This window comes from Rhea americana, unplaced genomic scaffold (genome assembly GCF_003343005.1).
Source record: "Rhea americana isolate MKP2758 unplaced genomic scaffold, rheAme1 scaffold_31, whole genome shotgun sequence".
In the NCBI taxonomy this organism is placed as follows: domain Eukaryota; kingdom Metazoa; phylum Chordata; class Aves; order Rheiformes; family Rheidae; genus Rhea; species Rhea americana.
Window position 1 is genome coordinate 3,421,685 of NW_028186435.1, and position 13,623 is coordinate 3,435,307.

General features: G+C 42.7%; 1 long non-coding RNA gene across 2 annotated transcripts in view; it reads right to left on the bottom strand.

Moving 5' to 3' along the window:
- Positions 1–4,946: 4,946 nt before the first annotated feature.
- The window catches only part of LOC146593005 (uncharacterized), a 254,796-nt gene continuing 246,119 nt past the window's right edge, over positions 4,947–13,623 (bottom strand). For both annotated transcript variants that reach the window (XR_014896477.1, XR_014896474.1), the window contains one exon: positions 4,947–7,132. This is a non-coding gene — a long non-coding RNA (uncharacterized LOC146593005). The remainder of the gene's footprint in view (positions 7,133–13,623) is intronic.

Consider the following 13,623-nt stretch of genomic DNA (forward strand, 5'->3'; position numbering starts at 1 on the left):
GTTTTTACCATAAACAATCTGACATCGTACATCTAGCGGCACAGTTCTGGTATTTTCCTGATGCAACTGTGATTATATACTATGTTGCATGCTTCCTGTGCTGTATTTGTGAAAAATTTGCTTGTGTCTTTATACACACGTGCATGTATATACATTGTGCAGTATTTCTGTGCGTATAGGCCATGGATGTAGGGAAAGCATGAATGCGAGAACAAAAATAATGCTGCTCCTGGCTGAAGGTAATACGTTACAGAATTTGTTTCCATGTTAATGGCTTACAGAAAAAAAAATCTCATAAGGATTATTTCAATTCGTGAAACACTTGTATTCCCTACTATACTGCAATAAAAGGAATGTGCCAACTGCCACTTTTTAAGAAATTTAATACAATTCCTTGTACTTTTGGTTGAAATCAGAACCAAAACACATTTGCTGCAGGAGAACTGATCCTTATGGTCCTGGCAGGAGGTGAAGGCTAGGAATCGGCTCACTCTTTGCAGCTGTAATCCCTTCATGGAGATCTGGATTTGCCATTCTGTATCCTCTGTCCTCTGACCATTTGCAGAAAATCAGGAAGTTACAATGACACCACAGAACGTACAACAATCCACAACCATCCAAGACTCCAAGGTTAGGGATACACCAAGCACCGCAGCCATTTCACAGCTGCAAATGGAGACATCCATCTGCATCTTTTACTGGAAAGAAATTGCTGTCTGCCTRTACTACTAGTAAATCAGCAGTCACTTAGCCATCTCAGAAAGCAAGAAACTTAGCATAACATTACAAGAGAGGTCATGGTACAAGAATGTTAAACAATAGAACACAATTTTCTGTTGTAGGTAAGCAACTCCCACTTAGGAGGTGCAAGTTGCAACAACAGAAACCTCAGAGGAGGTCATCAGAAAATGATTAACACATTTTTCAAAGGCATGTGCTCAATTTACAGGGTTTCAAGACAGATATATATTTCAAAATCCTCTAGCGTCCTRTTTCTTACGCTTTATACATACACACACACACACAAATAGAGCTCATATTTGTTTTTGTTTCATTAACTCTGCATTTCTGTTACTTACAATTATCCAAAGTACAAGAAAATGGAACAGATCAGATTATTCACGTATTCATTTATTTAGAATAATTACCACTAAAGAGACTTTCCAAAAGTAGCCTAATATTGAATACAATTTATGGCACACTGCACTTTTAGTATTTAATATGTCACTCGATGGTTTGCTAAACCATCTGACTTGATGTTTGCGATTAAATGTTAACTGCATTCAACTCCCAAACACACATCAAGGATATAATTCTTTTCCACAGAATATGGCTTTATGTTGTTCATTGCCTTTCTTTGGAATCTCTCTTTCTTAGCAGAAATGTGCTAGAATAAAACAGTACTTGATTGTTTTTCTTGAAAAGAGGTTTCTGCTGAAATTAATACGTTATGGTACAGTAATTTTGATTTGCTGAAGTCCAAGTTAGCTAATTTCCAGGTGAACTGGATGAAACCACAACTGGTTAGGACCAGCGAGGACGAGAATCCCAACAGCCTGAATTACACACAAAGGCTGGCTGTTGCCTAGTACGCAGAGAGCAGGGCAGATTTGGCTTCACCTCCTTCAGGAACTAACTACAACGCCAGTGGTTCATTTTTCCTAGCAAAGAGGCTTCCCACCTGAGTGCAAACCACAGAAAGGGCCCTGGAGGGGCTGAATCTGGCTGCCACCTGACCCTTTCCTCTGACCTCTGCAACTGGCTCATCACAGAGGGAATCCCTGGGGAGCGGAGGAGAAACGCAGTAGAAAACACAACGTAAAGTTGCAAGGCTCAGAGAAGGTGAAAACAGTGGGCCAGGTGAGAAGCCCCAGCCACTGGCATCATCCCAAAGAAAAGCAAATCAAGAGGTCAGGCTTGGATCAAGAGAACAGAGCTGAGAGATGTGGGACCAAAAACGCAAGTTCACATTCTGGAGTTTTATCTGGAGGCAGTCGGGGGAACACACTGAAAGAGAGGATAAATATCCGGCATCAAATAGTGCTGCTCTTCACTTCTGTTTTTCTTAAAATAAATAAATAAAARTCCAGAGCCAATCCATGAGAGCAAAGGGAAGAAACAGAAGAGTTGTATGTTTCAGCAATGAATCAAGCACAAGAAAGAGACAGAGGAAATTCCCATCTGCATGAAGAGAGTCCTTTAACTCAGCCACAAAATGCATTCAAATGTATGTCTCAGTTTTCAACTGCTTCGTCTTCATCCCTTTCTGAGGAGCTCCAGAGGCCAAGGTAGGGAAGTTCTGCATCCAGGAAGGCTTCTGGCCGTCTAGACAGATGTGAACGCTGTTTGCGCCACTCTAAAAGGTTTCTCATTCATCCAAGTGCTCTCAGCGAAACCGTTCCAGACACAAATGAGCTCACCACTTTTCATCGTGGAGTCACATTTTTATTTTGCAAATACAGAGACCTTTGAGGCCCTCTCCCCAGTTCCAGCCCCTTCTTCTCCCTGGAGGAGTCACAGTTCTTTGCGTGGGACATCATAAGGCGTTACTGTGAAAATCAGTTTAAAATTGCAAGCGCTAAACTTAACATTTTTGCATGGTAAAGGATCACACAGAGGGGAATTGTGGCTTAAACAAAGATCTTCTACAATCAGTGACAATAACAAAGGAAATATTCACAATTACATCAAGGAATTCTTCACTGGGGATTGGTTTTATTTGCTTCCTGTAAGAGCACAGCGTTCTCTAAAAGACAATGCTATTTTTTAAGCATGTGGAGGTAAATAAAGAGCTATCGAGAGAATCCAACTTCAAGCTGAATCCTGAAAAACCATTGGAAATGCAGGGGATGTTATCTAATCAAACCGATTACAGGCCAGTCATCAGCTCTCTGCTACACATGCACAGCAGATACGTCTGTAGCATGTAAACATCTTTTCAGACAACCATGACACCCAGCACACCGTAGTATCKCCTGGGTGTCTGTCTCTGCAAATAGGAGACCAACTCCAGGGATTCATTTCATCCACCAACCTAAGACTAATTTCTGTGAAGCACAGATAGCTAAAAATAGCCAAGAGTAACGTTATGCAATAAAATCTGGTATATGCTTCCCCTTTGCAGAATGGGGAAGCCTGCATAGCTTCAAATTAAAAAAAAAAAAAAAAAGGCAGCAGTCTGACCAAAACACAAAATATATTCCTTTCATTYTCTTCCAGAGAGGATGGCATTTGAATCTCCACTACATTAAAGATGCATGCCTGAATATACCCACTATCATATCATTTCAGCGATTTAAATAGTAAATGATCATCAAAAATTCACAACTCTTCCACCCTCCCTTGGAAAAAAAATAGGTCAAAAAAAAATAAATGGCATCAAACTGTCTTCTGCTCCTTTTTATGCATTTCAGGGAGGAAGACCGAGGGAGATAAATCTGCATAATACTGAACCGAATCTCTTTAATTCCAGTCAGCTTTTATCATTCAATCACCGAGTCTGTATGTGGAAAAATTCATGCTAATTCCCCCTAGCAACAGCCTCAGCCTATCAGGGCGACCCATGCACCATGCAGCTGCCAGCCAGCGAGAATAACGCTAAGTAGGTCAGGCCTGCATTGCTAAAAATGCCACGGTCTAGTAACCCCGCTGTCCCGTCTGCCTGCCCTGCCCCGTAATAACCTCCGCTGCTCCGTGACACGATGACATACTGCCCCGGCAGAGCGCAAGCAAATCGCGCCGCGTTAACGCCGCTGCGAGCGGCGCTGCCGGCGCGGGGAGCCTTCGAGGGGCAGCGTCAATCAGGCAGCCATCCGCGGGCCCCCAGCGCTTCGCCCTGGCGATGGGGCCCGCGTTAATGACCAGCTGTTTGAACTAACACAAACAAAACGATGGCTTCTCCCCCCGCCGCCGCCGCCGGGCGCCTGGAGTACGCTGTGCTAATCAGGCAGGTTCTGCTCGCCGCCGAAGCCCGGGATGTAAATTAAACAGCCCCAGACAATGCCAGCTTTTGTACCCTTCTATTAATTAAAGTAAGCATATTCAAATTATCCTACACGCAATTCAAAGAGCTATTGGTTTAATATACAGAGTCATCTCCTCCTACAAATTTGTGTTCACAGTCAAAAAAAGGCGGGGGGGGGAACAACCCACTGTTTGCCTAATGCAGTCTACCTATCCGGGTAAATTAAAGAGCTGCATAAACAGAGCTGAACTGCGACTGACTTCTGCGGCRAGCAGGGAAACACGCCAGGCTTCTAGCAATTGTGCAGCGCGAACGCAAACAGAAATGTAAACTGAATATTGTGGAGGGGTTTTGATACAAGCCGTGTAAATGTTTTCTAGCAGCAACGCAGGGGAAGGTCAGCCAGGGCAGATTAAGCCCTCCCCCCCCTGCAATCTCACCACTCAAATGCTGCTGAGCTGCCAGGGCAGACCTGAAAACCACTCGTAGCGGTCAGAAAGCTCCTTGCGTGGTCTGGGCATGGCCCTTTAAGAACATACAGCCTCCCACTGCAGTATTCCCAAAGCAACACTGGGCACTTCTGTTTGGCTTGGAGATGTTGCACTAAGCCTCCACCCCCACACACACACCCCGTAAACAGAGAAGCCTTAATATAAACCACACCAGACCACAGCGAGTCTTCTCTGGGGTGGGGTTTCAGTATCAAATCTGTAATGCCCAAGCAGAATTGCAGCCTGCTTTGTCCGTGCTTAGTTACACCCTTCCCTTCCAGCACCTCYGCGGCGCTGGCCATCCCTGACCTTCGGAGCACACCCCAGCGTCGGTCACGCAGCCGCCGCTCCAGGAAAGCCATTTTCTAGGATAAATAGCCCGTCTGCATTCTCCTGCAGGATTCACACTTCACCTCGGTGAATACAAGCCCTCCGACAAACTGGTAACGCAGCCTCCGCTTCTGCAGAACGCGGCCAGCCTTACGCGTGCAATCCATCCCCATCTGATTTATGAAGACAGCAGGTTCATTAATCCATTTTGCTCTTGCTTGCTTTGAACCAGGCTGCGTAACCAGGTTATGGCTATCTTCCTTTATTTTGTGGCACACATCACATAGCTATTCTTGGAGAGATACAGTCACTGACGTAACCACGGACTCCTAATTACAAACTGCTGACATTTTGCTTGTCTCTGCAGCTTTGAAGCTATGAGCTAAGAGTCTCTCTTCCTCCTTGTTTGTTTGAACGTGCCCGAGTTAGAAGTACGGCAGTTTCGGAAAGGTACGGGAGCGGTACAGACTCCCTTGCGGCGCTCCATGCATTGCCAAGGTTGTTTCTCTTCAAATAAACTAGAAAGCTACAAGTTTGGGAGTAATCAGACTCCTTTGCCCCCAGCACAAGAATGTCATCCAACAGCTGGCTAAATATAATCCAGCRCACAGGGCTGTCTTTGTAGAAGGGGTAACAAACAGCGGAAGGGCCAGACAGGCGTCTTGCAGGGCAGCTCACCACCACGACCGGGCAATCCCCTCATACACATTTTAGGATGACATTATGGTCTACGGATTTGTGCAGAAGGAAAAAAGGAGAAAAGAAAGCTGGCTCTCAATAAGGCAGCTGCTGAAAGCCATGGCAAGCCCCGCTAGCCGAGCCCAGTGCTCGTTTCCCCTAGCTTCATTTTGCATGCTGTTTGGATATGGGCAACCTGAGCTACCTACCATGCTAAATATGCCTGTATTTTGACAAGTCCACCTGTTCTAAAAAAATACAGTCTTCTCAATGCCTGTCCAGAAATAAAAAGATACCCATATACATTTCAGAGAAATCCACTGCCAAAAGCAAGTGTTACTTCTTTTCAATAGACCAAGAAGCCTTTTTAATTACAAGCTGATTTTGAATTTCGGGGGGGGGGGGGAAGGTAAATATAACACTGAATATAAACGCTCAGTTGAGCATTTAGCCATCTGACGACTGTGGTAGCCAGCTGGTCTAGAAGTCATCTGGGATACATTTATTTTGATTAGATCGATCACATTTCTATTTACAGTATAGAATTTTTCACCATACTGAATACAGCTGTGTTTATAAAGATTTTAAGATGGAGAAAACGAAACCCTTACAGTTTCTTTCGGCACACTGCAGARGATTCAGTGCTTCAAGGTGTTAAACGGAAAGGATATGCTTTCACATTTCTTAAAAGAATTCTGCCTACATCTGTTTTCACAAAGTGCCGCCTTAGTCAGGAAATGGGTGTAGAGCTATAGCTGAAAATATAAGATGCAATCAAGTCTGATCCAGCAAAGTGACAAACTTCCTCTGTAAATTGGTCAGAAATGTCTTTTTCTTCATGTCTATACATGCTCACACATATACAAACACACACACACACACACACACACACATATACAGACTGCATGGCTGCTGTTTTCCCTGGGGATACCGGTGCAGTCACCTAGCTCATCAGTTCCCTCCTTGACAGCGACAGCATCAGGAGCGTTCAAGCTACAACGTACAGTCCCTCCGTCCATACATTGTTTTGTAAATTATGCCATCCTCTCTACAATGGGGAACACACAGAATCAGACAAACAGCATATAGCGTTTCTTCTTCCTCCTCATTTGCGCTCGCTCGCTCTCTCCCTCTCTTCCTCCCATGCCTTTGCCTTAACAGGCAGACACAACCGATACCTTATTTATCCATCTTCAGCACAACGCTGAGGTGAAACCCGACTGCAGCACTGTGGCTTTCCCCATGTTAATCCTTTGGAACAGCAGAGGCTGGATTCTTGCTGCTGATACCCTTGTTGAGCACTGGATTATTTTCAATAATATTTCTTTAAGCTTTCACCCATCCCATGCCAGATTAACCTCCCTCCCCCCCACTCCCCCCAAAAAAACCTCCAAACCACCACATCTCACAACCCTTTGCTTCCAGAACCAACAGAAAAAAACGCGGCTCCATCACTCCTCTTCCTTAGCAATGTGCAGACGAGTGAGCCTCGAGTCAGAGAAGCCAGGGTGAAGCGCAGGCAGCGAGACTGCAGCAGCCCCAGCAGCAGCAGAAACAGCAGCAACCACCCAGGTAAATGGGGGGAAAAGCAGGCTATGTCGAGAGCGGTGCAGCGTCGTAGCTGTAAGGAAAGACAATCTCACTCCTTCCGAACAGTGCAGCRTTACGCCTGCAGGAACGGAGAAAAGGGAAGACCCAGAATTAAAAATAAAAGCCAAAGCAGTTCAGAAGAAATAATAACTGTAATAAATGAATGAAACTTTATTTTTCTGGGTTCATGTGGGTTTTTTGGGAGGGGGGGTGTCTTTTTTCCCCCCTCGCCCAAAGTCTCCTGTGTTGCAGAATGTTACTGTCCAAGAGTGCGGAGTCACAAAGGCTCACTCTCCAAAGCGCAGCGAGACCAGCATCACATGAGAAACCACATGACGCACCCAAATCGGATGCTGATGCGGTCCACTATTTCACTCGGGGGAGGAAAAAATATCTCGACCAAAATACGCCCCCCTCTAGCGATTAGAAAAAAAAATTCTCTCTCTCAAAAAAAAAAAAAAAAACACAAAAAGCCAAAAAAAGATATCTCTCTTTCTATCTGTCTTCAACACCAACACTTCAGGAGAAGGGAGAATGCTGTTCCACAGACATTAGCTGGATGGCAGCAATATTACTTCCAGGCTACATTATTCAAAGCTGATTCCACTTAAGTGAATTCCTGAAAAGCATACTCCATGTCTTCATAACGTGAACAAGCTCAGAAAACCAATTCCATTATTGTTCCCTGCAATTCGTATCCAAACCTGTGTTCTGAATAATTTATTTGAGACTAATAAGCTGTTTGCCAAGACTACTCCTTCTCCCATACTCAAGACTGACTAAAGTGAGGAAGCACSGCACAAAAACAGAGGGACATTCATCATTTTCATAACTGGTAATTTCACTAAACACACAGTCCCACAAAATAATTGGGAAAATACGAGCAAAAGGTTTTTTCCTCATTTCCTGTATGTGACAGGGCTCTGTCTGGTTTGCAACCAGGCATATTGTGTTTGCGGATGATGGCAATGTTTTTCCTAACATTGCCACCTTAAAAAACCTTTCAATCCAAGTCAAGAAGCAAACACTCTTGCCTGCCAATTCCTGCAGAGGTGTTGTGCCACACTGTTTAACGTACTAACATCTGGACACCCTCCGCAGCCCCCGGGTAAGAGCATGCAACTCCACAATGCTCTTCACGGTCAGGGCACCAAGCAGTTAATGTCCTTGCCTGTTTTACCATCTTGCCTGTAGGAGCATGGAACCGAGGGACTGGTTAGCTTGAGAAACAAAAACAAAAAACAAAAAAGCTGACCTTGACGATCGATGGAAATGCTGCTGCATAAAGTTATCATCCAACAAAGACTGTTAGCAGTCTGTAGCTTGTTTTACTCCTAACATTTGTTCAAGTGACAGAGCAGGTGGCACAGAGTCCTCCATCCCCTTTGTTTGCAAAAGCCGGGCACCACCTCGCAACGCTGCGCTCCCTGGCTCTTTATACCGAAACTGTACAGTGTCGAGAAAACGTAAAAAGATAGCTGCTGTGAATCTGCACAGCTGTTTTCCACAGGATCCCACTGCAAGCTTCGGAGTTTACATGATGGATATCACGCACAGAATTCCCCAGAAGAAAGATATGCCTAGCATTCACGCGGGAAAGCGCAATAGGAGCAAAAACAGAGTGCTCTTTTGTGTCGATTTCAACCTTCCCAACTGTTCATGCAATAGCAGATTGCAAAAATTTGCACAAGGCAGTTCAAGCTTGTTCTCATTGGCTCCTACCAAAAAGGGGTTTTTCAATGGGCTGCACCTAGGAGTTGTCTAAATTCCACATAAAATCCAGTTGTAGCATTCATTCTTAGTGTGAAGCTAGCGTTCAGGAGAGCCTCAGGACGATATGCTTGTACACAGATATCACAAGACCACTGACATCATCCAGGGACATTTTCACATGTGATGTAACAATTTCACCATTGTCAAGACTTTCTTGGAAAATCATATCAGTAACACCCACGCTCAAACAGGAGCTAATGGATACAGTACTGTATTTTCAGACAGAGGATCAGCTAATCTGGAGAGTAAAGGCTGCAGATGGCTTTTTCTCAGCCCAAAAGATGAGYGTTACTGAAGCAGAGATTCTGCACAGCAAAATAAGCATTTCCCACTTGCAACCGCTAGATCATTTGTTTGTCCTTACTTAGAAACATAGATATGTTGGTTGGAGGGGACCTCTGGAGGTCACCTAGCCCAAATTCCCCCTTGAAGCAGGCTCTGAGCAACATCGCGTCAAGTCAGCTGTGCCTTTTTATGTCTAAGCCCTGAAAGCCCCAACGACTGAGATTCCAGAAAGACTCTGGATAACCTTCCAGTGCTGCACCACCCTCCTTGGGGGGATAAATGTCTAGGTATTTCTTCTTTYGCTGTTTCTTATACACATAGCCTTTATAGCACTACTAGCGGGAAAGATTGAATTGCATTCTTTTGTAGATCCAACACTGACATAATGGAGGGGAGGTGAAGGAGTTAGGGAATGTGGAGACTTTTCATTTCCTGCTCATTTAAACGCATCCAGCTCAAATCAGTAGCATCTCCAAATTGACACCATTTGATGACTGTTTGGACATCTAAGTGACCTGTTGCTTTCAGCTCAGCTATTAGCCAAACTATCAACAAACTCCTTGATAACACTTTTTGTCACATGTGTTAGTCACATCAGGAGAAAAAATATGGACCAGATGCATGCAAAACCTGAACAACTCTCATTAGAGAGTCTCTGTGAGCCAGGCTTAAGGCTGAAGCAACCTGGTATCAGAGGATGCTGATTCATTTAAGAATACATGATACAGGACACATTTCTCAGGCAAACCTGAAAAGTGTGCCTTAAGATATTTATACATGCATCCACATGCTTGTGAAAAACTTCATATTTGGATACATGATATAAATTAAGTATGACCCAGCGACACAGAGACACACTCACAATAGATGCTAGTGAAGTTTTAAGGGGAGGAGGAAATAAGTAAAGAATTACGAATAGAAAGCCCAGCCATCATTTCTTCAGAAATGCTAAAGACTTTGATGAAGAAACTCTCCTTGTAGGAGACAGCCCTAGTCATGTGCAGCTGAAAAATCTACTTCCTATACTGAGGTTCCTTCTGACAAMCTCCCTATTAAGTATTTTGATAACAGCATGGGCAACTAGCCCTCCTTCCCTCCCCAAATCTCTTAACATAGATACTTTGCTGTTTTAGGAACTGCTGACTAATACATAACCAGATTCTAAAGTTACCTGTCTAAAATGACTACCTTAGAGCCTGCGACTGACTTGCACAGTACAATTTGTCCCCCTCCATACTGTGAACAGAGCAGGAGGTTGTCCACACAGAAAAGCTGAGGATACAAGTAGGAATTTCTGGGTAACATCATGACTGTCTGACTTTAAATGAAAGCTTTTCAACTGGAAGATATTGAAAGAAGTTGGCTTATTTTGGATGCTGCCTTCACATAGGTTGCAGAGATTTCCCCATTGCTAATTTGGCGCCAGAATTTGAAGATCTATCCTCAAACATTTGATCATAAATCCTGCTCTGTATTAGAGCAGTGTTGCGCTTATTTGGTAACTCACCAGCTACCTCAGAGCTGATGCAACTGCTCACAAGAGGAAAAGCTTTGGAGCAATGATCAGTAGATTAACATCAAGAATTAAACCAACATACAGATGGTCCAAAACGAGCACTGTTCAGCAGCTGCTTAAAGGTAACTGAAGTGTATGGAATGCTTTCCAATTGGGCTCCATATACTTCTCTGTATGGCTAATTATCCACTTGGTACAGTGTGCCAGTAAAACACAGGCCCCTGTGAGTCTACCATACATTGAACATCACTGAAAATGAATCTTGGGATCCCAGGTCAGGGAGAGGTTGCACTGTTAMACAGAACAAGACCTATGTTCCTTTTAATATCAGACAAGTGATAGGCCTTAAAAGAAGAAAACTACTTGAATGCTTCTATGACACTGGCTTTTCCTTTTGGCACTTCCTTCCTGAACTCAAAGGAAGGGGAACTTCACATTCGTTAAGCCTAGCATTAGCACTACGTAGGCTAAGGAGAGATAACAGGGCTTAAAACAAGAACCTGGACCATAGTTTAATATAAATCTAACCTGCTTATTGCAGTCAAAGACTGTTACCACTATGTAGCACTAAGCAGTGACACCCACAAAGCAGGAACTGGAAAATAAACAATACCACTCTCAGCTAAATCAGGATATTACTAATAAACACATGCATATCGGTAAAAATTTGAAGTTGCTAATTTTGACAGAAACATACAACTGCTAAATTCTGCAAGGAACGTTCCGTTTGAATGCTTGATATTTCTCAGCAAATATCAAGGTTTGGGGGTTGTTTTTCAGTGACCTTTCTTTCCAATTCTGCAGATAGAGAAAGCATTATCATTAGGCTTGAGGTTTCAACCCAAAAACCAGGCAGAACTTAACGTTTCGCTGAACCTGAAACCTCARAGTGAACCTCAGGCGTGAAAAGCCTTATGGACTGAAACCAAAACAAACATACGACTGCCCCATGCGAGCAAAAACCGCAGAGCTGCACATGAGTCTGAGTACTGAGCCACATTGGCTATTGGCCAAGGCATGAAGTACCCTACTCTTTGCACAAAATACCAGTGGATGCTCAGTGACTGCAAGGTACATCTAGATACAAAGGGCAATAGTTTAGAGATGCTCATGTCAGCTTTAACTGAGAGCTCAAGTCCCCAAAGCAGTGTCTCTGCAGTATACAGAGCTCTTCAGTAGGGTAAAAAAAATCCCACATGGAGTTTTGTGTGACCACAGCTAGACTACTTTAGTATTCACAGGCTTCTTCACAGCTAGCTCCTGATATCTCTGTGCTGTCTTAGTTAAAAGATTTGGTTGTCCGTTCAGCTAGAAAACAGTCAATTGTACCTTTTGGTAATTCACAATTTGCAATAGAGTGTTCTAGATTCTGACTAGCTGATCTTAGCAAATGGATGCAAAACAATAGGCAAATACAACTTCTGCATTGTCCATAGAGAGCTTCATTGCAAGAAAAGAGAAGCAGACAGTGCATCTTGTCTCTTGTAATCATCAATAAACAGATGAATTCTCTGATTATTAAAATAATATTTTTTGAAAAAATTCCCACACTAATTCTAGAATCCAAAGATATGTGGTGGATAATTTATTGCAGTTATCCAATATTCAAAGTTCTGGCTGTTCAAAACAATAGTGCTGACCACACACATTTGTGTTTGCCAACGGTTTAATAATAATATTTAAAATTTTATTTGAAGTACTATTTCAAAACTGAAATTCACTTACTGTAAATATTGCGTAGCTTGCCTAAACCTCATGACTCCACCAGCATCTCCATCAGTAAACCTATCTGGAATATACGCAGAAAGCAAAACACCAAAATAGTACCAGATAAAGAAAAATGCTATGTTTAAAAATACAAATGATATTTTTTCTCAGTATTCACCCATTTTTAATTATTGCATACTGAAAAACATATCAGTAGGAACATGAATTTCTCCTATGTGTAAGCACTTTAAAGAAGTGAGTCTGCTTATCTTAAGCATTGTGCTGTTGAATCCCTGCAAACTGTGTGCAASAAAGGCAACTGAAACTATGCCATAGTACAGCAGAAATATCGGAATTCAACAGAGCAGAATGTAATGCGCTGATGTAAATTTGGCATTTGGTGATCTGATAATCACCATTGAGGAAAATAATTGGGCTTTGGGGGCATTTTTTTGAAAGCTTCTTAAGTTTAGGATTTCCATTGTTATTATGACTTACTACAGTTTGTTTCCTCCAGCTAAATTAGCCTTGGGGCCAAATTCTCCTCACAGTTCAAAGGCAGCTGCCGTGGTGCATATGCCTGGGTAAAAGGGGTAAGGCCATAAACTAATGTATGGTACTGTAATTATTATAATGATGTAAAAAGAAAAAGAAATTTATATAGAGATTTGGAGGAGTGTATTAAAATCCATATAACAAACAGACAGCTTCCAGGAAAATAAAACCACTTTATTAGCCTGCTCTTTATTCAGTTTCCACTTTTGCTATTGTTCCTGTTCCCTCCTTTCTGAAAGTACAAATAACACTCTTTTGACATAAGTACGGAGTATTTAGTTGCTACAAAACGTGTCACTTAACCTACACCGCCAAAAACATGGCCATGGTATCAGGTCCCATATCTTCTATTCAGTTTGCATTCCATTAGCTTTTTATGTATGACAACTTTGATTTTGACTCCAAAACCCAAGTGTTACTTTGTTTAATTGCTTTTAGTCTAATTTCTTTTCTTTGAGAATCTAGCCTGAAAACACAAAGGTCTAACGTAAATATCCTCCTCTACTTAAAAAGTCTCATGGCTGTTAGCATTACGTTCATGAACATGGAACAACATGAAGGGTAATGCAAATGCCAAAAAAAAAAAAAAAAGATGTTTTGTGAGCTATCAATTCTTCATACAAACGAATCTACATATTCTAATGTCTTTTTCAAACCTGAGAGAAACTGTTATGCCAGTGAGGCCACATGGAGATTGCAGAGCTGCATATGCAATAGTTAGAAGTCCACGAAGG